This window comes from Triturus cristatus, chromosome 1_1 (genome assembly GCF_964204655.1).
Source record: "Triturus cristatus chromosome 1_1, aTriCri1.1, whole genome shotgun sequence".
NCBI classification, from domain to species: domain Eukaryota; kingdom Metazoa; phylum Chordata; class Amphibia; order Caudata; family Salamandridae; genus Triturus; species Triturus cristatus.
The window spans coordinates 1,076,890,764-1,076,916,442 of NC_140579.1; the positions used below are offsets into that span (position 1 = coordinate 1,076,890,764).

At 46.0% G+C, this 25,679-nt stretch overlaps 1 long non-coding RNA gene across 2 annotated transcripts in view; it reads left to right on the plus strand.

The window, feature by feature from the left end:
• Nucleotides 1-11,800, plus strand: part of LOC146871585 (uncharacterized) — a 75,913-nt gene extending 64,113 nt beyond the window's left edge. The window contains exons 4-5 of one of the 2 annotated variants that reach the window (XR_014981024.1): nt 6,768-6,860; nt 7,168-11,800. This is a non-coding gene — a long non-coding RNA (uncharacterized LOC146871585). The remainder of the gene's footprint in view (nt 1-6,767; nt 6,861-7,167) is intronic. The other variant, XR_014981023.1, reaches the window with a different exon arrangement.
• Nucleotides 11,801-25,679: the final 13,879 nt, after the last annotated feature.

Sequence of the window (25,679 nt, forward strand, 5' to 3'; positions counted from 1 at the left end):
ACCTTCAACTTCCTTACTCACGCCTACAAATGCCTACACAACAACGGACCCAAACATCTCAGTGACAGAATCAACTTCCACGTACCCAAAAGAAACCTCCGATCATCCAACCTCGCACTGGCCGAAACCCCGAGCATCTGCAAAGCCAGAGCGGGCGGAAGATCCTTCTCTCACATTGCAGCCAAGACCTGGAACGAGCTACCGGCAGACATCAGAAGCGCCCCCTCCCTGAACACCTTCAGGAAGACCTTAAAGACCTGGCTCTTCGGCTAAACAGCTCTGTGGACCCCCCTCAGCGCCTTGAGATCCTCACGGGTGAGTAGCACGCTTACAATTCCCTGATTGATTGATTTATGCATCATTTTCATCTTGTTTAACATAATGTTTATATCTGCAATTATGGTTTTCCATATATTCTGCACTGAAACAGGACTTTAACACACATGTAAAGAAAGCCTTTTTAAATAATAGTGCGGATTTCTTGCATCCTTTAGGGCAAGGGTTTTACAGTAACCCACTAAAATAAAATATTCTCCAGGCAGTCTCTGTTGGAGGAACTCTGAAGCTTTTAGCTTAAGAGACAATCTGACCCTTTAACTAAAGGCAGTGGAAATAGTGGTCATATCAATAGCTTTCTATCCACATGGATATGCAAGCAGTTTTATGGTGTACGTTGTCTGCCAGTGACTCCTCATCTTCACTTAGCCAGAGCTCACAGTAAAGTCTGGATCTGGGCAGCATCTGCAGAGTATACCTCATCGCTGGCATAGGTGGACCCATAGAACTGAGATGAGTGGCCAGACTGTAAGTGTTATTCAGCAGTGGCCCCAAACAATCATTCCCATGAAAGAGTGAAAGAGGCGATCCCTGCGGACTGGATGTAATAGCGGTATATGCTCAGAAACCCAGCAGCTTAACATTGTCTGCTGCAGACATTCCATAAATGTCCTAAAAAGGTCCGTGGTCATCTTTGAGACACAAAGCTTGTTCTGCAGTCACTGTACTGCCACAGAGGGATCGCCAGCATTAAGAAGCCATGAATGGCGTGCTGTCAGGGACATCTCTTCAGGGGGATGCATAGCTGCCAAAGTTTCAGATTGCTATGTGTGACTTTTTCATAATTTAATTGCAATTATGAGTAACATTTCAATGACTATGAGTGACATTTTCTTGCGAGCAAATCAAGCAATGAAGATGAGGCCCACTGCTGGTTCTAAAAGTTTCAAGAGCCAGGCCAATCAGGAGCTTAGATGGGATCATTCTTCGGACAGGCCACTGCAGGGGAATCTCACTCCAGAGACATCTCAGGCGTCATTATTGGAAGTAATTCATCAAGAAATTATAGCTCACCGCGAGGAGACCCGCCAGGACAGCAAAAAATCACAAGCAGCTATGAGGAAAATGCAAGGGGCCGTGAGGAAGTTATCTAAGGCATGTACAACATTGGGCGATAGAGTTTCCAATCTGGAAGAAAGGATTGTAGCCACAGAGGCTCAGGCCACCGAGGCAGTGGCCAAAGCTGATGCTCATAACTCACAGCTTTCAGATATACAGTGGAAACTCGAGGACATGGAGAACAGATTGAGGCGGAACAATCTCAGGGTCCTGGGGATCCCTGAGGGGGCTGAAGGCCTAGATATTAGAGCTTATGTCATTAAATTGTTTGGTCAAGCCTTTCCCGAGCTATCTAGCTGGAATTGGTCCTGTGAAATTCAGAGGGTTCATCGAACTCCGTTCAGAATACGCAGAAATGCGAAAGAGGGTGACAAGCCCAGAGCTATTCTGATTTTTTTTTTGGCAATTTTGTTTTAAGGCAACTTATTGCTGAGAAGGCGAGACCGGACATGAGGAGGTCTAGTGAGGGGGTGTCCTTCTTCGTTTGCCCAGACTTCTGTCATGCCACGGTAGAAAGGAGATGGAGACTGCGGCAGCTCATCAAACCTTTCCAGGACAAAAATCTGCAAGCTTATCTGATTAATCCAGCCCAGTTGAAAGTCATTAATGATGGGAAGATTAATTATTTCTCCTCTGAGATTAAGGCAAAGGAGTTCCTCGATGCCTTGGGCTAACTGGGTTAATTGGGAGTATTGAAACAAGGAGAAAATAACTGAGCTTAAGTTTTTTTTTTTTTTTTTTTTTTTTTTCTTTTTTCTCCCTCTCTCCTTTCGCAATTTGAAGGCTCCAATGATTTGACGGGCCGTTGAGTTTCACTTGGGTTAATTATCTCTCTCTTGCGACCATGCTCGCATCACATGCTCAGACAAGCTCTGAGCGCCTCGATTGTGGGGAAGGTATGGGGGTGTAGGGGGGGTTTGGAGGTGCGAGAGGGTTGGGGGAGGGGGTGGGGGTTGTGGGAGTGGGGGGAAAAAACTAAAAAAGAGTTTATCTGGTGTGGTAGGGTGGTAGGTCAAATTGAAAGATGTCGATGGAGATGTAGTGAAGGTCCTATGTGGCAGGGCTCTTGTTTCTTCTTCTTTGGTTTACTGCACAAATTTATGATGAATTCAGATGGGTACTTTGGGGTGAAGAAGGTTTGGAATTATGAGAATGGTTAATATTAATATTTGTACTATCAACGTTAACGGGCTGAACAACTGGAAAAAGCGTCAAAATTTGTCTCATTTTGCTACATTTAATAGGTTAGATATAATCTGTATACAAGAGACTCACTTGCCTTGGGCCAGCCGCAATCTACTTTGTATGAAAGGGTTTGATATTATAGCCTGTACCACACAGACCTCCATCGTAAGGGGGGTCGCAATTCTGGGTAGAACCTCTTTGGGGGGGGGCGAAGAGGGTTAAATGCGACAGAATGGGCAGGTGGGTGATCGCAGAAATGAATTTTGGATACACAATCTGTTCAATATATGGTTCAAACTGTGATGACCCCGACCTATTTGATTTTCTGGAGGAAGAATTAGCGGACTGGCCAACCCCATTGATAGTATGTGGCGACTTAAATATCTCCATTGATAGGCATAATCCACAGAAATATTCTGGACGGAAGCCAAGGGTCTTTCGGGCCCTTTCCTCTCTTAGTAGGTCTCATGGGCTGGAGGATGTTTGGGGATTTAGGAAACCACAGAATCCGGGCTACACTTATTTCTCAAATCCGTTTCAAAAGTACTTTAGACTTGATTATTTTTTTATTTCATCGTCAGAATTGAGTACGGTTTGTATTAAGAAGCTTCCCAGAACAATATCTGATCACAATCCTCTAATCCTATCTTATGGTGGGGCGAACCCGCACTAATTGGACCTTCGAAAGAAGATTATTATCTGATTATAGATTCATAGAACATATTTTAAAATGGACTAAGGAGTTCTTTGATGCCAATCGATATAGTACTTCAAGGAATGTTGTGTGGGAAACTTTCAAGGCTGCTTTTAGAGGGGAATCTATTAGCTGCTCAGTGAATTTAAAGAAAGCAGATACGTTGGAGCTGGATAGCTTAATGTTGGATCTAGTTAAGGCAGAGGAGCTCCATGTTAGGGATATCGGCAATGGAGTAGATGGTTCAGAAAGTCTAAAAAATTTGGCTATTATTAAAGCTAATATACAGAAATTAGTCACACAGAAGGAGGTAGGCGAGTATCAGGCCTCTAAGGCCAAGCGATATGAGACAGGTGAGCAAGCAGGTAGGATCCTTGCCTTACGCATAAGACAGGATAGAACGAGGAACTTTATCACAAATATCGAAGAGGACGGTAAAAATTACTCAGTCACAAGATATCCTTAGAGTCTTTAAAAACTTTTATCAAAAATTGTATGATTGTGAGAATCTCCATATCGATCAGCAAGATCATCAAAGGTGGGAGTTTGACAATGGTGGACGAGTTCTCGATGGGCCACTCAGAGAAAAACTAGATAGAGACATCACTGAAAGTGAAATTAAGGTTGCCTTGTATGAGCTTGCTGCCGGGAAGGCTGCAGGCCCCGATGGAATTCCTTTAGAAGTCTATAAGAGCATCGAATCTGAGATCGTTCCTATTCTTTTGGATTTGTTTAATGGTATTCTGTTTACAGGCAATATCCCCGACTCGTGGAAAGAGACAAATGTAATCATCTTTCATAAAAAGGGTAAACCTAAAGAAAACCCAGGCTCGTATAGGCCTATATCACTTATTAATGCAGATACTAAACTGTATTCTAAAATTTGGGCTAAAAGGTTGGGGGGGGTTATTGGCGGTCTTGTATCCCCTTGGCAGCATGGGTTTGTGCCTGGGCAGGGCACAACAGACCACATACGGAGAGCAATTGCTCTGTTTGACACTCATGCTGCCAGGGGGGGCGAGATGGCCATGATCCTCCTTGACGCAGAGAAGGCATTTGACCGTGTAGCCTTGGATTATCTCTGGGGTATTCTCGAAGATAGGGGATTTGGTTTAAAAGCGATTAATGCTATTAGAGCCATGTATAAAGATCCGGTAGCCAGGGTATCAGTAATGGGAGAGAGTTCCGAGCAAATTATGATTAGGAGAGGTACTCGTCAGGGCTGCCCCTGTTCCCCGTTACTTTTTGCGCTATATATAGATCCCTTGATCCACAGAATCATGAACTGTCCATTGATCAGCCCAGTGATTGTCAATGGGTATAGCAATAAGTTTTTGGCCTACGCCGATGATCTGGCAATTCTTACGACCCATCCACAGCAGGCGATGACGGCACTCGTAGAGTTGGCAAAAGAATTTGGTAGCAGATCCGGGTACCTGTTAAATGAGGGGAAGACTCAGATCATCGGCACTAAGAACATCATTAAGTCAGATGATAGATATGTTGATTCAGCAGTTTATCTAGGGGTGAGGATTAATGCAGCAGTAGACAAGATCAATGCAGAAAATTACTGTCCTCTTATAGGCTCGATCGAAGCGGAGTTAAAAAGACTAGACGTTTTACACCTCTCCTTGGTTGGGAGGTAGAACGTTCTCAAAATGGCAATGTTTCCCAAGGTTCTTTATTTGTTTCGTGCCATTCCCCTCCTGTTGGAGGAAAAACTTATTGAAGAAGTTGGAAGCAATTTTCAATAGGTTTATATGGCAATATGGGAAAATAAGACGATCTATGATGCTTATGTCACTCCCGCACGATAGAGGCGGAATGGCCCTCCCAAATCTTCGACTATACCATTACTCTTCCCAGTTAGCCCAAATGTCAATCTTATATCAACTAAATGATAATCTACCAGGGATTCAGGGAGACAGTCAGGACCCCCCAACTATATTCGAGCTTTTATTGGGGAAGAAGGCTGTAGGGCTACTTCTGAGGGAGGTCGACCGCAGATACTATAAAAAGGTTAGGCTCAAGATTGTGAGCGGGGTATGGGGGATGTGGAAAGCTATTCAAAAGCTGCTAGAGATTCCCAAGATTAATACATATTTGTCTTTATGGAATTCTAATCTGTTCCCATATTTGGATATAGGTACGCACTGTCAATTTTGGAAAGAGCAGGGAATCAGGACCATTGGGGATGTGTGGGAAGGAGGAGCGGTTGTTGGGTTTGATGTAATTCAGCTCAAATACGGGGTCCCACCAACTCACTGGCTGCTCTATAGTCAGCTATTCCAGTTGTTAAGGGCCATGAGACCGAGAATCACGGCAATAACACGCTGTCCTTTGTTGGACTATTTAGGGAATGGGGGAAATAAAATTAAACACACCTATAATCATCTTATGGTAGGCATACAGGATGACTTGGAAAAAACTGAACATTCATTATCCATTAAGTTAGACGATCCGGATGTGGATCTTGATTTAGCTCTTATATTAAACAAGAAATTGCTACGTTCATCTAATTTAAGGGCCCAGCACTTTAAAACATTGTTTAATTTGTATTTTACTCCAGCTAAATTGTTCTCGTGGGGATTGGTGGAGAATGATAAGTGTCCTAGGTGCCAGACTGGCCCTGCAGACTTACTACATATGTTTTTTGAGTGCGACAAGCTATCCTTGATACTTAGGGAAATTTCAGATTTTTTGGCTGGATTGTTAAAATGCAGAATTGTTTTATCCTCTACACAGGTGGTGGTAGGTATAGATCGCAAAGCCGAACTGTCCAACACTGCAGAAGCATTGGTTTTGGTTGCTGTGTTGCGCATCCTTATCTCAACAGGATGGAAAGATCCTTCCCCGCCCACGTTTCAAATGTGGATTGCAAGGCTCCTTGCGATACATAATATTGAGTCTTGCCTATATGACCTAAAAGGGGAAAGGGTAAGGGATATGGGTAGGAATATGTGGGCCCCTCTCGATAGTTGGAGAAGATCAAACTGATGATTCCTGGAGTGGTTATTCTCTGATCTTGTGTTATGTAATTTTTTCACTTTGTTTGGTAGTAGAAGAATGTGTATATATTCTATTACTGGTTACCTGTATTGATTGATTGGATTACTGTGTATATTGGAGTGCATAAGATCGATAATTTTTCTCTGTATTGTACAGATTAATGTCGACACCAGAAAAACTTTCAATAAAAAAATTTAAAAAAAGATGAAGAAACAAATATCAAAAGTTACACCCATTTGAGCAACATGACTGCGCCAGCAAAAGCTAATCTTCACAATATAGCAAGTCAATGCAACAGTAGGAGATCATGACTTATTTTACTTTCGAAATGAGTCCGTGTCGTTTCTGTTATACATTACACGGGCAGTTGGTTGGAGAGCAGGCAAGTGGTGTTTTTATCGTGTGCGTTCCTTGAAACCTCGCCAACATAAAATGCGCCCCTCAGCACAGAGCCGGACCCCTGATTCCTTCCTCTACCTTCTAGGCGGAGGGATTGCATTATTCTTTCAGCGACCTCCGAACAGTCTTCTTTGCAGCCATTCTGGACAGGGATGCGATATCGGAGAACACAGACAAGGTGAGGAGTTAAGGTGCATGGACAGAGAGGTCAGGGGACTCGGGGTACACGGACCGATAGGTCCAGCTCTTCGGCTACAAAGGAACTTGTGGATTATTCCACAGTGTGAGGCACTTGGGCCACAGAGGGGAAAGACAATGCGAGGCAGGGCTTTAAGCAGGGTGCGTGCCTCCAGGTCTCAGTTTTTAGTAATTAAAAATGGACATCGAAAGGGCTTCCTAACAGGCTGTTTATTCATGTCCCTAACATAACTGGCAAACTGCAAGATTACTTTAGGACGGATTAATACCGGCTCACTCTCTTTCAGGCACTTACTTCTCGAGACGAGCCGGCACCGCAGCAACAGGCGAGCCCCCTGCGTGGTGGCAGCTCATAACGACTCATGGACTCCTGGGACAGTGCAACGAGCAACGCCACCGGCGCATGATTCTATGGCAGAGGTCTTCAAACTTTTGTAGGTTGAGCCCCCCAACTGAATTTTTTGAAATGTCGGCCCCCCCCCCCCACCTGACAGAAATTTCTGGAATCTGGTACACTACATAATTGACCGCCACCCGCATATCCCGGGCCATATCCAGCAAATAATGTTCAATGCAATAGGGGTTTAGTGAACTGTAGGTTTGTGAGTGGGTGTGGTTAATGACAGAGGCTTATTACACAGCTCAAAACAAAATGTTTCAAGATAAAATGCGTGCAAACTGTTTTTACTAGGATGCTTTGTTTTACACATGACAGATTGATAATAACACCACCAACATTAATGTGACAGGTGTGCCTGTTTTTCGCCACAGAGACGGTCAGTCTGTGGATGGATTTTTGCTATTGCCATCCTCAGGTTGTGCTCCACATCCAGTCTTGAACGGTACTTAGTCTTTAATACAGCAAGTGCTGAGAACCCAATCTCACATAAATACTACGAGCTGAAAGGCAAGAGAGTTTTGATAGCAGTTTCTCTCAAAGCTGAATATTCTGCAGACATTTTCAGCCAAAACTCTCCCAGTGAGACTTTGCTGAAATGCATCTGCAGAGTGCGGTCACTTTGGAGATCAGTCAGTTCTTCCTTCATATGAATCGGGAGATGGCTTGCCACCTCTGCCAGAAATGGTTGAAAGAGCCAGTCATTAAAGTGATCGTTGTTCTCAGGAAAATACTTTTGCAAACTGTGCCTGAGAGACGTCAGGTGATTTTTTATTATCTCAGCAACACTTGGAAGTTCATATTCAGTCTCCGCAAGAGCATCTACTAAACATGGAAACTGCTCAAACAGGTCATCTTTAACTAGTCTTCTCCATAATTCAAGCTTCTTCTTGAATGCAGTTATTCTTTTATTCATGGTAAAAGAAGTCATATCAGCTCCTTGCAGCGACAGATTCAGGGAATTTAATTTCTCAAAAATGTCAGCAAGGTATGCTAGAAGCACAAGCCAGCGGGGATTGCATAGTTGTTCTGCTTTGCAGCGGTCCAAACACAGAAGAAACTGCCATACTTCATTCCTTAATTCAAAGATGCGAGACCACACTTTCCCCCGGGATAACCACCGCACTTCTGTATGAAACAGCAAGCCATCATGCTCAGCTCCCATTTCTGCACATAAAATTGCAAATAGACGAGCTCTTGTGGGATGGGTCTTTATAAAATTTACTATTTTTATAGCAGAATTCTGCACATCCTCTAGTTCGCTGTCCATGTTTTGAACAGCAAGGGCTTCCCGGTGTATCATACAGTGAGTCCACAGAATATGTGGAGCCACTTTCAATACGTTAGCTTTTAGGCCAGCCCTAGCACCACACATTGAAGGAGCACCATCTGTGCAGATTCCAACACAGTTTTCCCATGTTAAGCCATGGATATTCAGGAAGTCATTGATAATGGCAAACAAATCGGATCCTGTTCCCCGCCCCTTGATTGGCTTGCAAAATAAAAAAATCTTCTAATACTAGTGTTTCATGTCAGTAACGAACATAAGCAATTAAATGGGCATCCTTTGACACATCAGATGCTTCATCCAGCTGCAAAGCAAACAAACTTGATTTCAGCCGGGCTATGAGCTGTCCCTGGATATCTTCTGACATGTCAGAGATGCGTCGGCAACCTGTTGTGTCTGAAATGGGTATACTTTTGAACTTCTCTGCTGCTTTTTCACCAAGCATTGTCCTAGCTACGTCGAGCAATGCTGAGAGAACCACCTTTTCTCCATCTACAAAGAGCCTTTTGTTTTTGGCAGTGTGGTATGCTACTTGATATGAGACTTTTAATGCATTTGCAGGAGTATTTGCCACATGTTTCACCGCTTCCTTCTGCTGAGTTATCTCTTGCAACTTCCTGGCAAACAAATCTCTGCTTTTTCCTGCTAGAGACCCATGTTTCGTTTCAAAGTGACGTCTTAATTTGGTTGGCTTCAAGCTGTTAGCTAAGATCACGCCACAAACCACACACTGTGGTCTACTTTCTCCACTAACAACAATGCAGGTGAAACCAATATCCAATTAGGAGGAATCATATTTCCTTGTTTTTGCAGCTTTTCTCTCTCCATCTGTTTCACCCTTTTCGCTTGAGCACTCCTTTGGGAGCAGAAAACGATCCATATCAAATGCTTGCTTAACCTAAGATACAAAATTTGAAGCTGTATGTTAATGAATAGTACATGGCTGCAATTTTACAGCTGCATGCGGTACAGGAGGTTTTTAACTTTGTAGTTTAAAAAAAAAATCTTTAAAAATAAGGTAAGTGGATAAAGACTCATTCCAGCTCATCCAGGCTTTAAAAGTAGGTGCTTCCAAAATTGCTCCAGTATGTATATGCTGTATACCACCGATGAGGCTCTGCAAGTTACTTGTTCAAAGGTTAGTGAGGGCAAACTTCAGCACTGCCCCTTCACCCATCACTCAAAAACAAATGCATACCTTCTTATTCACTTCCTCAGATGTTTCTTCTGCTTGAATAGGAGTCCTCGGCCTAGCGATCAAGTAGCTTTTTCCCTTGCAATGAAGAGAAAATGTTTAAGAAATATTACTTGCATGTTCTCAGTATGTTTGCATGAGACACCATGAAACTTCGCGAGATCAGAATCATAGAGATGGGCAAGGGAGTGAATGGCATGCCTAGAAGTTACTTGCTGCCTTATCGTAAGGGCAAATAAAATACGCCAGGATCTGCAAGTTATTAGTTGATGTCCTGATGGCTGGTAAGATAGTCATGATCTGCAAGTTAAAAATTTGATTTCTGGCAAGGCCACATTAGCAGTTCCTGGCACATGTGACTAATGTAATGTGCACTCTGCAAAGAAGCGCAGGATTGGATGAGCATGCATTTAGAAAAACTTTAGGACCCAGTGACAGGCACTGTGAGAAACTTGCGCTGCCTTTGATTCTCAACTTTGGATGTCATAATTGTGGTTTTTGGACTGTTTAAGTATGGACGCATAATTTTCATCGATCCCTGTCCTTTGCTCATACACCTTTGCAATATTACAGACGGACGGCCAGGGCAAAAACGCACTGGGAAAAATAACTTATTCTACTGCATCAAAAAGGGTTCATACAACATGTGGAGCTGAATGGCATCTGGAACAGAACAAGGAGGGCTCCTGGGATACTCCGTACCGCCACTCTGTACCTTTTTTTAAAATTTGTATTAAAAATGTAAATCTGTCCTATGCCAAAGCTAAGGCTCCATTGGTTAAGATACCACCTTGATATATTGGGAAAAATTGAAGGGCGAAAATGAGGAGTGTGTTGTCTGAATGTAGGGTGCATTCCCAGACACTTGAAGTATGTCAGCATGTCATTTACGGCGGCGTAGGATTTCACATATAAGTTAAACTATCGCTATTATGGCATTAACCAGGGATCGAGGGTGGAGGAAATAAATAATGTGCTGATCCTGCAACAAACTACCAGTTTTATGATTAGGGTTGCCAGCTCATTATTTTGATGTCCCAGCCGGTACAAAAATAAGAAGTCACCTAAAGTGGTATTTTCAGCAATTATCTGTGCATACTTCGAACAGCAAATATAAATAAAGCACTTTAAATTGTTTTCTAGGGCTGCCTGAAAGATCCATGACTGAAAGGGAACAAAGACAGAAAAGTCACATTACAAATGAATACATACTTCTTTATTTATAACCCATATTTAGTGCCAAGACAAGCAATTTGCAGGGTGTTCATACAACACATGGCTGGCATTTTTCTTTTGGCAACTTGAAGCCATTCTAGCCCTGTGGGTGTTGCTGCCGGCCTGTATAATTCTAAAAGAAACTACGTATTTTCCAGCTTGGCTGTTGTGCTCTTCTAAATGCAGCCCAAGTGCAACATTCAACACAATTGCCTGGGAGACCTATGTAGTTGTTGAACTCCAGTACGGGAATATTTTAGAGAAAGTTAAACATTTCCCAAATATATACAAACAGGTTTGAAATAGTGTAATTTAGCTTCTCTGTGCAGACCCAGGGGCTGCTGCCCTAAAGGTACCTCTTAATACATCCCCCTGCGATGGTGGCGCACCCCCCCTTGATTGATGAACTCTGAATTAAGTGTACCCTAACACCTCATCCACATTGTACATGTCACACCATTGCCCCCAAATCTTTCGGTATTTCCATGTGTAGGACTCTTAAAGTCAATTGGTCTCCTGAGAAGTGCAGAGCTGCCAAGGTTTCAGATTGCTATGTGTGATATTTTCATAATGTTAGTGTCTTATGAGTGACATTTCAACGACTGACACTTTCTCGCAAGCAAAATCAAGCAAAGAAGATGAGGGAAACAAATATCAGAAATCACACCCAGTTGAGCAAGGAGAAACTCTTAAGAAGTCACTGAACTAAAGTGTGCAACAGGACTCAATACTTAATGACTAGGTAAAGCACTTGGTACATGTTTCATTTAGACTTGGAAGTGGTCCTAAAATCTTACCAAATAAAACAATCAAAAACACTTAAAATTTTTGTTTGATTCTTGAAACAGCCTGTACTTAATGAGTTTCACAGATATGTGCGCTTTCCCACCATATATTTTTACAAGTCCCTCTGTGAAGCATATGCTGCAAAAAGTACTTTATTTTTCCCATAGACCTGTTTGGATACCTGACCTAATGAAGAACCAACATCTTGAACAATCAGGGTTGAAACCCAACAAACTGACTGTAATAATGAAAGATGTCTCGTAGACAGGTCACTCAGAAACAGGTTGTAGGTTTAATGGTTAAGTTACAAAGTCCATGTAAAGCTAATGTAGATCTCCTGTAGAGCCCCACCAGGAGCAGCCTCCCTGCTGCTCAGCCCCTCTCTTCCAACTGCCAACTCCTCCAGTCCCACACACTCAACATTCCAAGTGACATCACTCATGGCTGAGCAGCAAGGGACAGAATAAGGAAGATGCACCACAACAACAATAGGTTATAACACATCTCCCTTTCTTACGAAAACTAAGCATAAAGATATAAAAGCATCAAAACTAGATATCACCAAAATACCATCGCTTACATAAACAGGAATCAATAAAACATTATGCAAGTAAATATACATCAAATCAGAAAATACTTGCAAGAAAATAACTAAAGCAAAAGAATAATGAACCCCATCCCCTTCCCTAGGGAAACTAACTAGATGGGTACACACCACCAACAAATTAACATGAATAGGGTAGACACACCACCCTATAGGGAAATACACCTCCCTTACAAACACTGTAATAGGGTAAACACACCACCCTATAGGGGAATACACCTCCCTTAGAAACACTGTAATGGGGTAAACACACCACCCTATAGGGGAATACACCTCCCTTAGAAACTACAACACCTCCCTTAGACTGCAATAGGGGAAACACCTCCCTATAGGGGAAGACATCTCCCAAAGACTCCTTGAACACTGTAATAGGGAAAAACATTTCCCTATGATACTCCAAAATTCCAAATACTGTAATAGGGGAAAAACACCTCCCTATAGGGGAAAAAACACCTCCCAAAGACTCTCCGAACACTGTAATAGGAAAAAAAACTTTCCCTATGATACTCCAAAATTCCAAATACTGTAATAGGGGAAAAACACCTCCCTATAGGGGAAAAACACCTCCCAAAGATTCTGCGAACACTGTAATAGGGAAAAAAACTTTCCCTATGATACTCCAAAATTCCAAATACTGTAATAGGGGGAAAAACACCACCCTATAGGGGAAAAACACCTCCCAAAGACTCTGTAATAGGGAACCTCCCTATGAAACTTACACAAAGTAATAGGGAACACAACTCCCTGTGAACTGAAACTGGGGCACATAGCTCCCAAAACGTCTCAAAAATTGAACTGGGCACTCCGCTACAAAACTTCTCAAAATTGAACTAGAACACACACAGCTCCACAACTTCACCGTAACAGGGTACACACATCCTTATGAAACAAAATTGAAGTACTCACCACCCCACAACCTCAACATAATAAGGGACACACACCTCCCTATGAAACTAAATTGGAACACTCACACAGGATAGAGGCACTCACTCACACCCCCACAAAACAGTATTGTAGCAATGAAAATAAAAAGACATGAAATCTCTGACTCCGGTGAGCGATCTCTCACCCGAAGTCCTCCCACAAAGTGAAATCCTTGTCCATTAGATCTATGTAGCTGTAATACGATACAGTACCTTCCTCTTCCCAGTTGACGTCACACTTAAGGAGTGAGAAATAATTAAAGATGTGCTCCACCTTTCAAAACCACAGAAACTGCAGGCAAGATCCAGTGTCCTCCGTGCGCTTCAAAACACATGACGATAAACTTAAAAACGTGGTTGGCAGTCACGAATACGAAATAACACAACACCAATCATGTGCTACTTCCAAGCACAAAATGGCCGCACGTCATCATCGTCACGCCGAGTGGCTCGCGGCACATCAATGCTGGACACCTCTATGAAAGCAGCTAAGCTCCATCAGAACGGTCACGGAGCCGCTCCCCGCGACAGTTGAAACCGGTAAGAATTCAGCGCATTCGCCAGCTCGCGCACTGCTTTTATTAAAATTTCAAAATATCATGCGTGGCGGAAAGAAACTAAGAAAGTCAAAAATCACTACACAGTACCTTAGTACCCTGTGACAACCGACGGCATAAGGGCAGAAAACTCGTGGAAATAATTCCACGACAGTCACTCAAAGATCCCCTTGGCACACAAAGTCGGAGAAACAGGGCACTCAGACTGAAACGCGATGCTTTGAAGTGCGTGTGTGATGCTGACTCCCTCCGGAACACATCGCTCCCTTTCCCTTGCGCCGAAGTTCACATTGTCAGCATTGTCACCTCAGCAGCCTCTTAGAATAAACAGTAAACCACCGGGCAAGGTTGCTCGCGCTATAATTGAATGAAGAAGATGTGCGTGCTTGTAACGGCCACAGTATAGTCCAAGCACAACTCAAACCTCAAATAAAAATGCCCAAAAAAAAAATGCCAAAAACGCCTCACCAGGGGGCACCTCCGTGTTCATGTCTCCTCAGTCAGCAACACATCAGATAGCAGGAATCACTGCACGAGAGCCGCAACTTTAGACAAGGCACGGGGAGAAAATCAATTCCAAGTCAACCAACTCTTAAATTTTTGTGACACATCGATTTTCACGCTGTCGATTTTCACACTTGTTCTCAGCCTTGTGCTCAGATTAAAGCTGTCAAACACCCCATCAATCCTCAGGGTTCTCGTAGGCAGGCAGCAGGAACTAGCACTTGAACAGTAGGGCGACCGGTGGAATGGTCACTGGTGGGGCTCTTAAATGTCAGCTTCCTAAAATGCACAGCTAGTTCCAGTTCTAGTTAAATTTCTTTATTTCAGCCTCAGTTCCAGTACAATTTCCATCAGCAACACACAGGTTCTTTAAATACCAGCTCTTAAGTTCTCTTGAAGTTCCTTTGTCCTTGTAAATCCTTTAAGCACCAGAAACCATAATCCATTGAAGTAGCACACACGTAGATTCTTTCCAATCGTCGCCAGTGTAATAATGAAAGATGTCTCGTAGACAGGTCACTCAGAAACAGGTTGTAGGTTTAATGGTTAAGTTACAAAGTCCATGTAAAGCTCATGTAGATCTCCTGTAGAGCCCCACCAGGAGCAGCCTCCCTGCTGCTCAGCCCCTCTCTTCCAACTGCCAACTCCTCCAGTCCCACACACTCAACATTCCAAGTGACATCACTCATGGCTGAGCAGCAAGGGACAGAATATTAATAAGGAAGGTGCACCACAACAACAATAGGTTAGAACACTGACTTTCAACAAGGACAACAACTTTGTGTTTTGAGTCTGGGTGAGGCAGAGAACTGTGACCGTACCCTTAATAAGACTGCGCATGTTGCCCACTCTGCACTGATTTCAATAGCCACAGGGCTCTGATCATGAAGCCCAGTTTGCTCTGATTTTCCTTTAGAATTACTACTGTCACCCTACATTAAATATTACGGCTATATTACACTGAATATGAAGGCTACTCTGCACGAATGAGGATTCCCACTTTTCACTAATTTTCATGGTTATTCTGTCTCGAGTTAGCATTTCTACTGTGAGACTGACATTAATTTACTATTAAAACGAAACTCTCAACCAGCTCTGATTTTCCAGCAAGCATTGGAGTTACGGAATATACTTTTAAGTCCAAGAATGCAAAACTGTCTTGACTAAAATGGCAGGAATAGCCAATATGTTATGAATGACATGGAGGCTACTTGGAAGCTATTCAAAACAAACGTTTTCACCTCTGCTCAAATGGGCACGTAAAACTGCTTTGAAAATTGTGTGCAACAGCTGAAAATCCCCAGTGGTTGCTACTGCTAATAGAAAGCCAAAACCAACATCATTGCCAGCTCCACACCATCCCTCTGCAAACCGTGCAATGATGTTGGTTTTGGCTTTTTATTAGCAGTCGCAACCACTGGGGATTATCAAATAATAAAGATTTATTGATGAGGATAGTAGGTCTGCAGCCGTACACTCGGAAGTGGTCTAGCAGCTTCATGCGAAGCGTCTCACCTGAGAAATCACCAACATAAATACATTTTAAAACAATTTAAAAGGATGTTTCCTTGGACATTTTTCAAATAAAAAAAAATCAGTGACATGTTGAACACTCGAGTAAAAAATAATGATTGTTTGCATACTGATATGTGTAGTCCCTCCTACTTAATTGGAAAAGACAAACCAGATTGTGAGAAACACACAAGCACTGTACTCACTCTGGACATGGGACTGATCTCAAAAGTTCTTCAGCCTTCTTACTCTTTACCTCGAATAAGACTAGGAGCCTTGTAAGCGCTACAATAGGCTGCTATCACATGCCAGACGTGCGCTATATGGCTGACAGTAAAAATACAGGCTTGGGTTTGCAAAGGCTGCACTGTGGGATGATGACATATGTAAGTGAAGAAATAAGCAATGTATGGGGTACCATTGTAGGGACCACGTTCTGGCTAGAAAACTTCCCTTCTGTAACATTCATGTGCCCTCCGCCTCAGACACTGATATAATGAGTAGGCAAGGGACTTGTGCGAGCTTCGAGAGGAATCTGAACCACTGCAAATGAAAACTGTGGAGCGCCGTGAGTCAAAGATCAAATGCAATTGGAGCTAATTAGGCCTATGTACAGGCACAGAATACTAATTTAAAGAAGGTGGTTTTTGTGAGATTATGGTTGAGCACTTTATCGAAAATCCAAGCTCATGGTAAGCGTATTAGGAAATATATCGGTTAAGATATTTACCCACTTACAAAATCTAATTACAAGCAATAACATGCTCACATTTTAAAACAAGCCTCAAACACTTCTCCATAGAATTCCGCCACAGCTCCTCAAGATTGCCGAATCTCTCTGCCATGTCGGCCGTCTCCTGCCTGACTAAACAAATTCCTGGGTCCAGTATAAACCAGTGCAGCCAATCAGCAGGACGAATGCTCAGACACTGCCCTTGATGGGAACATGATTCACAACACCACAACATACTAATTCAAGGCTGTGGTGAGCGTAAGGAGGAATCATCTGCAGCAGCGGGGGAAGTGTTAAGGTAGCAGGAACATAGCGAACTGGGCACATCAACAGTAGCCATCGAGGTGATTTATATACGACTGAAAAAGTGCAGGCCAGCACAAACCCGACAGCACAGAACGGTTCCAGCGTGGGTGAATGATCACCACGTTGTAGGACGGCCCTGTAGCACCCAGGAAATAAGTGATGCGGACCACCACACTGAAATGCATTAGTCCAACACCTGATGCGTAGTACTTGGCAGGGCAGGGGGAAGTGTGGGATGGAACACCCTACACTGTTTACTTTCAGTCAGATAACATGCCACAGTGGACTGGCTGGCCGAGTCAGCTCATCTGTTGATTATTTCCCTGGCCACAGAGGATGATGTTGCTGCAGGGCCCTGTTCTAGACCTGTTCACAACATTGGAAACTGACATTGTCTGCTTGTGGGCCCCTGTCACTGTGGCCTCAGTGACACAATGGAATGCATTACAGACACTAGTCAGGGCCACCCACAAGACTTCGGTGAGTGATTCGATCAACTCCCACTCTAAGCTGCATTGCAATACTTTTGTCCAGGATTCAAGCGGCTGGCCCTGCATGCTGCTACACGGGGACAGAAGTTAGAAAGCAGACTCCCATCGGCATTGGATTGAAGGAGTTCATGACTGTTGTCCTGCTCAGGCATAATATCGTCATTGGCATTCTTTTACACCCCTCCAACAATATATACATTTCCCAAGAATAAACACACAACACAGATTATTTGTTTGGGTAAAAATTGCTGCAGGTTTATTACATACACCGTTATGTAATAGGTGGGTTATCTTACAGGCGATCCAAGGGCAGGCAACCAACTGGGCCGCCTGCCCGCCTGATGAGCCAGGCAGCACCAGGGCGAACCCCGCATGTGCTGCCCTTACTAGTGATCCTCTTCTATGATCACGTGACCGTTGGTACCTTCTTACTCACGCCCCTTTCAGGACGGAGCGTCGCATAGCAAGCCCCCCGGTTGTTCAGACCCACAACCGCCCAAAGGACTAGCGGGGCGCCGACACGCTTTTAAGGACCCTCGGATGAGGCTCCTCGGATTTGGCTCTGGCACCCCCTATGGCCTGCTTCCAGATCGCCCTGTAACTCCGCCTGCAACGAAAAAGGAAAACATTACAATATTCTCTGCCCCCCTCCTGCCACCACCACGCCGGGTAAGCGGTAGGGAGGGAGACGGCGTGCACGGCGAACAAAGAGGTCACCAACATAATGGGGGAGGGATATATACCCTCCCCCAGGTCCAAGATGCCCAGGAAGTGACGACCCTCGAGTCACGACCATGCAGGAAGTGGGGGGGACTCCAACCGGAGTCCCTGCCCCCAAAGGGGGCGGGGGGTGTAGGGTGCCCAGGCAACACTAGAGAGCCAACCTCTCTAGTGGCCCCCTGTGGGTGCCTCGGTCAGCGGCATAGTATCGTCATTGGCATCCTTTTACACCCCTCCAACAATATATACATTTCCCAAGAATAAACACACAACACATTTTATTTGTTTGGGTAAAAATTGCTGCAGGTTTATTACATACACCGTTATGTAATAGGTGGGTTATCTTACGGCGATCCAAGGGCGGCAACCAACTGGGCCGCTTGCCCGCCTGATGAGCCAGGCAGCACTGGGGCGAACCCCACCTGTTCTGCCCTTACTAGTGATCCTCTTCTATGATCACGTGACCGTTGGTACCTTCTTACTCACTCCCCTTTCAGGGCGGAGCGTCGCATAGCAAACCCCCCAGTTGTTCAGGCCCACAACCGCCCAAAGGACTAGCGGGGCGCCGACACGGTTTCAAGGACCCTCCCATGAGGCTCCTCGGATTTGGCTCTGGCACCCCCTATGGTGCCGCACAGAGGTACCCTTGGTACCGGCCTGCTTCCAGATCGCCCTGTAACTCCGCCACAGCTCTGGAGGTGGCCCCCGTCACCGCCAGGGCCCTCCACCACAGCTATGGTCTTACCTGCAACCTCTCCTGTCTAGAGCTTCCTGCAAATCTAGATGAAAGAGAACCATCCCTACTGGTTATAGATGGCCCCTTCTATATCCCAAAGCCCTTGACGCTAGCCTGGGTCAGATCGTGTCTGATGAAACAAAAGGCCCGAGCCACTCTGGGCGGGGTGGATGCCGACACCCAGGCTCACAAAGCCCCATCTATTTGCTGATCTCACCTAGCTGCCGTCCTTCTAGCACCAAGAGTGTGCCTGAACATCTGTGTCCAACATCTATGGGACTGAGCCCACTTGTTGGGTAACCACTCTCTTACCCCGCCTGCCACATTGGCTTTTAGGGCGAGAAGGGGAGACCTTACACTTGAACAGTCCTTTAGCTTTTGAAATCATGACGCACTGGAATGTTCATGACTAGAGGTGTGGGACAACGAGCAAGGCTGCCCTCCAGCACTTACCCTGCATCCCTTATTCCTAATGGGAATTGAGCCCGCTCAGCTCCCTCTGTGGTGAAACCCCCTAGGAATACCCGCTTAGAGAATCTGTCTGATTTGCACAATGCGCACTGTTTGCAATAGTAGCCCATTGTTTTTGACTCCTTATTACCCCATCTCTTGGAACAGCAGCACACTATGTTGGCTGCCCGCGTCCACACCAAGCATGGCTAATACAGCTGGCCGTGCTTGGCTTATGAGCTGGACTGCAGAAACAGGTCACCTACCCTTGGTTCTGGGGTGCACTTACTTCCCCCCGTTGACCAGACAATTGCACAGAACCCTCTGTTTTATTGTGAAGCGTGCGTGCCCCCGGGGCATGATGTCGCTGAAACCGGTGTGTGTTACCCACTCGGTGATGTTTATGTATCACCAACAGCCCATCCTAGTGTTGAAGGAATGCTGGATGATTCCTAAGGACTGAGGACTGGAGGAGTTGGCAGTTGGCAGAGAGGGGCTGAGCAGCAGGGAGGCTGCTCCTGGTGGGGCTCTACAGGAGATCTACATGAGCTTTACATGGACTTTATAACTTAACCATTAAACCTACAACCTGTTTCTGAGTGACCTGTCTACGAGACATCTTTCATTATTACACTGGCGACGATTGGAAAGAATCTACGTGTGTGCTACTTCAATGGATTATGGTTTCTGGTGCTTAAAGGATTTACAAGGACAAAGGAACTTCAAGAGAACTTAAGAGCTGGTATTTAAAGAACCTGTGTGTTGCTGATGGAAATTGTACTGGAACGGAGGCTGAAATAAAGAAATGTAACTAGAACTGGAACTAGCTGTGCATTTTAGGAAGCTGACATTTAAGAGCCCCACCAGTGACCATTCCACCGGTCGCCCTACTGTTCAAGTGCTAGTTCCTGCTGCCTGCCTACGAGAACCCTGAGGATTGATGGGGTGTTTGACAGCTTTAATCTGAGCACAAGGCTGAGAACAAGTGTGAAAATCGACAGCGTGAAAATCGATGTGACCCAGTTTGTGCCCAAAATTCGGGGCAACCCAAGAAGTAGTCATGCCCTTCAAGGTGCATCTAAACCAGCGCTGTCTATCAACGTGTTAGGGACACCGGTCGCAGAAGATGCCCCTTCCAGTTTCTGGTTCTAGCCCATACCCGGAAAACCTAGGGGCAGACAAGTCTGTGGGAACCGGCGGGGACTATGTGCAAATACCTGTCCTATCCTGAAATTCGGAATGCCCATGGTCTAACTACCCTGTTGTCAATTGGCTCTAACCCAGTGTTTACCAAACTGTGCACTGCGACACACTTGTTAGTGACAACTACCACCACCCGCCTGCTGCCCTGGGTAAAGCACGGGTGAATATGTCAACTGAAGCGACCTGTAACCTACCCTCGTTAGTAGAGGGCCAGTCTTTAGCTGCCTCGACCAGACATAGCAAGATGAGACGAGCTTGCAAGCCCCACTCCCACAGAATTAAAATTAAACATAGTCCATCAGGGGCTGAAGCATTGCCTTCGCAGCACCCCTCTTTGCGTTGCAATTGCCCAGAGTAAGTTTAAATTTGAACTTTCCCACCACAGGGCTGGTAACCTGCGTCAAAGAGAGACAGACCTGGGCATAAGGTCCCCGTTTCCTAACGTAAAACAATAATTAACCTGCACCATTATCAAATGTGCCACCAGCACCCAATGCACCGTCCACCTGTTGCTATGCAGATGTCCGCCAATACAAAGACATTGGCAACCTATCCCTGTTCTGCCTGTGTGGTCAACAAAATACCATCTGCCGTGATTTCTCCACTCATCCTATGATGCTGAACCTGGAATTTGAAGGCACACATGAGGTTCGGCGATCGTCCCAATACTAGATGCCATGTGTTCAACTTATCCAATCGTCCCCCTTAGTGAGGGCCCTATGAGGACTCGTGGAACGGAATAGGTCGAAAGCATTCGTGCCAATTCAGAGACCGTCAGAAAACCTCCGCATCATCCAGGAAATAGCCAATGGGGGCACTTCCCCAAAATTGGACCCAAACCAGTGACCCCCCATAGTACCGCAATCCCGACATACACCGGGGGGGGGGGGGGGGGGGGGGGGGCAAACAGGCGACTCTGGTTAAGGTGAAGAAACGTGCGAACTCCATCCTTGCCACGTGGGCATAATACTAAGTTAGACCGCACATCGATTTAAGCAAACAGAAGGACAGCGGGACACAGCCGTGCCACCTCCAAGAAGAACCAGTCACCGGTTTGAAACCCACTGAGGGGAGAAGTACAGTTCCTGCTACTAAGGGTAGAAGTACAGTTCCTGCTTACTACGAAACCAAAAACAGAAGAGAAGGGAGCCCTCTCTGAAGTGCCCCACATTGGCCCCCTGGCAAGCGCGTGTGCTAGGGGGGTGGGGGCAGAGAAACATTAACCACTGAGTGGCCTCCCGCGACACCGACTGGGTCGGATGCCCAGACAGAACTGATATTGAACCTACATGTTCCATGATTTAACTCTGGCGCCATTCCACAGCTTCGTGAACAAAACCGTTGTACCGCTGGCCCAGTGAAGGCAGTGGTCTGTCCAGTTCACCTCCGAATTATCCGCTAAGGGGCTACAGATAATCTCAGGAGTGAAAAAGTATTTCTAACGTAGCCAACAGACGTTTTATACTTGCGAGACTGCCCCCCATTATGGTCGACCAAAGCAAGGCTAAAGCAGTGGGAGCATGAGGTCTTAAGCCATGGGTGTCTGTGTGCTTGCAACATTAATTTAGCCACGCAAAAACCCATGGACATCCCCTTAAATGTGAGTCGGCGAGATGGTGTGCACGGCGAACAAAGAGGTCGCCAACATGATGGAGGAGGAATTTATACCCTCCCCCAGGTCCAAGATGCCCAGGAAGTGACGCCCCTCGCGTCACGACCAGGTAGGAAGTGGGGGGGACTCCAACCGGAGTCCCTGCCTCCAAAGGGGGTGGGGGGTGTAGGGTGCCCAGGCGACACTAGAGCGCCGACCTCTCTAGTGGCCCCCTGTGGGTGCCTCGGTCAGCGGCATTCTTGCAGTCCATGGAGCCAGCCAGTGGCGTAGCTAAGGGGGGGCGGTCCGCCCCAGGCAGCACTATTTTGGGGGCAGACAAAGGCATTCAGATAAGGCTTGGCTTGCTTTCGTGGACGTTTGGGGACGGGCAGACAGAGAGGGAATAGGACTCGGGCAATGTCCTCTTCTTTTTTGTGCTGGCAGCTGTCACCCCTCTCTTCCTATTATTCCCTCTCTTTCTGTCTTGCTCCTGACTTACTGAAAACCATAACTTGAAGAAACGGTTCACAACCTCTTTCCTTCTTTCATTTAGTTGCTTCCCTGTGAAATGGATCCAAAAAAGAAAAACACTCTTGTGGGAAATGCCCTTTTTCTGACATTTTTCTATTCCAAAGTGCAACGGGATGGAGAGAAATAGAAGGTTTTAAATATGTAAAATAAATACATAACTAAATAAAGCAAGACAGAGGGGTTGCAAAGTGGCCAGATTGGTTTTATTCACATCCAAACACATCAGCCTCACTTTACAGACTTTGCAGTGAAGCGCTACTTTTGTTTTCTCGTCTTTCTTTGAACAGCATTGTTGTCCCCAGGTGGGGAAGTGCACCATTCCTGGAGGTACTGCAATACCTGGTTGATGGATGGATTGGAAAACAAAATGTGTACCATGGCCCTGTTTATGGATGTGGTCTTTTTAAACCATACTGCTTACGTTTATTAAGGATATAAGCAATGGACATTGAAACGGTTCCCTTCAGGGACCTGTAGTCATGTCCTTAACTTTTCAGGTAAAACCACTCGCTGATTTCTGAATAGTGAGTGATCGTTTCGTTAAGGTAACCATGTTGTTTCTTGTTAGACCTGGCACCTTGGCGTGAGTCTCCCTTCCTCTTTTGTCGCTGTGCCTCATGTGCTTGTATGGTGTCTGCCAACCAGTGTCGCGGTGCGAGTGCTCCCTATGTAAATTGTATATGTTGGTTGGACTCCATGATTGAATTGTTTGGTTTACTGTCAGACCCCAGTAAAGTGCGCCAGGGCATGTAAATGCAAACACCGCTGGTGGGCTTGCAGCACTGGTTGTGCCACCCACAGAAGCGGCCGGTAAAATATGTCTAAGGTCTGCCATTGCAGAACCTGCGTGCAGTCTGGTACTGACATGCTGACTGGCAAGTGCCCACACTTGCCAGTCCCTAAACCTTCCCTTAACTTCATGTTAGTCACCCCTCTGGTAGGCCCACGGGCAGGGTGCGTTGTAAGCATAAGGTAGGACAAGCCTGGATGCGTGGCATGTCCTAGTAGTGAATGACCGCCATCTTGTTGTTCACTACTGTAAGGCTACCCTGTTCTCATAGGCCAGTATGGGCGGCTAGGATTGTTACATCCTATGATCCTAACCGACCCAGGGAACATGGTAGAAGACCGAGTTTAGTATGCCTGAACTCGGAATGATAAGGTACATCTTTTCCCAAGGTTTATTTTAATATTCCGCGTTTGCAAATGCCGCTTTTAGAAAGGTGGCCTTTGCTTGCCTAAACATTTCAGCCCGTCTCTGCGTAATGTGTATCTGATGTCTGGCTGGTGTGAGTGACAGGGCTGGGGGAACCCAGATGGGCAGGGCTAGGTAGCCTGGTGGTGAATAAGACGATCGACAGGTAGATGGGGGGGAGGAGTACTCCTAGGCTCTGAATAGGACAGTGCTCTGCCACCTCAATGCCGGCTCCGCCCCCTGTGGAGCGTCTGAGGACTCTGCCCTGCACTCTGAAAGAACAAGCCTGCATCGCGTAAACAAAGTGCTCAGAAACCGGACTGGACTAGGCAAGGGCCCCCCTGGCCTGGGAGAACAAAAGATTTGCTGTATAAATGTAGGAGCCCTGCTCCTAAGAAACTAGATCCGCTTTTGACCAAGAAGAATCTCTGCCTGAGGAGGAGGCACCGGGAAAGCTGTAGGAGGAAGACTGTCCCTATCCTGGGGGATTGGCCTGCAGTGGTGACCTTGCTGCCAAAGGGGAGAAGAGAAACTGTTGATGAAGACTTTGCTTTATTTTTACTTTCAAGACTTGTGCTTTTAAAAAACGATCTCCAAGGGCCTGAAACGAACTTGCCCCCTGAACTGAGCCCCAGGACCATTGGGCTCTACCTGATCTTCACTCGCCTGCCGCTGGACTGTGGTGTCCTTTCCCTCGCCGGAGCTGTGACCCTCGTGCCCCAGTCCCTCCCTGAGCCGTGACCAGGACTGCTTAGCCGCCCCCGCCTTGGGAAGAGCCTCGCTCGATCGGAGCCGCTCCCCCTACGCTGTGCTCCCCTGTCACCTCGCTCGCTGGAGGCTCGCTGTGCACCTTCACCCTCCCGCCGGAATCGGCGTTGTGAGCATCTCCAAGCCTCGGACGGCCCGGACGTAATCTGCGTGCCCGGCTGTCCCGCTTTGTTCACCCGCCACCTGCAACACCCCGCTCTTGTCGTGAGCCTGAAGATCAGACCCCCATCGTGAAGTGTGGGAGCCCCGGACGCCGCCTCGCCCTTCTGTCGAAGAGCCGCTGAAATCCCGCACCCGCCTTCGCGTCAAGCAACAAGGTACTGTACTTACGAACTCGACCGCGAGCTCGCATCGGATCCAGGGTCCGCAACGTTCTGATTTCCCTGTCATCTGCCGTGTGCTTCCCGGTCGCCGCCTCAGCACGAAGTGCGCTGAGGCCCACAGTTACCTTGTGCCCGCCTAAGAACTTTCCGTAACAAAGAGAACTTTACCGTATTCCTAAGAGTTGTGGCCCCATCAGTTTAACGTTACTGGGCCTCGTATTTGAATCTGCTGAATCTACATAAAAGCTTATTTTTATATACTTCCTGATTGGTGTCCGTTTGTGGTGCATGCAAGGGGTTTACTGTATGTGTAATTGCATTTGCTTAACCGTGTACGCCTGAGACTTAGCCTAGACTGCTCGCGCCACGCACCTAGAGGGTGAGCAGGGGTTATTCTGGGGAGTCATCCTTCGCCCTGACAAGAAGTAAAGGGTCCCTGCTTGTTGTGGGTACACACCTGCGCCAACCAGAGCCCCCTCATTTCTAACATTTCTCCTTACATTTCACAAGCTTTACTTAATCTTGCATTCCCTAGGAGTGTTTGCTTTTACTTTTTTTTTTTAGGCAGCATATTACTCTTATCAAGTGCATAATTTGAATTGAGCCACATCCAAGTGTTTATAGCGGGCACAATTAGGTTGTAGATGAAGGCAGTGCGAGTTTCTCTCAGTGGGGCAGTATGGTGTTCAGTGGGGGAGAGGATGTGGCACTATGGCCAGAGCTGTCGAATTTGGAACTGGGGAACTGGGTTCAGCCTCTGTGACCAGTCCA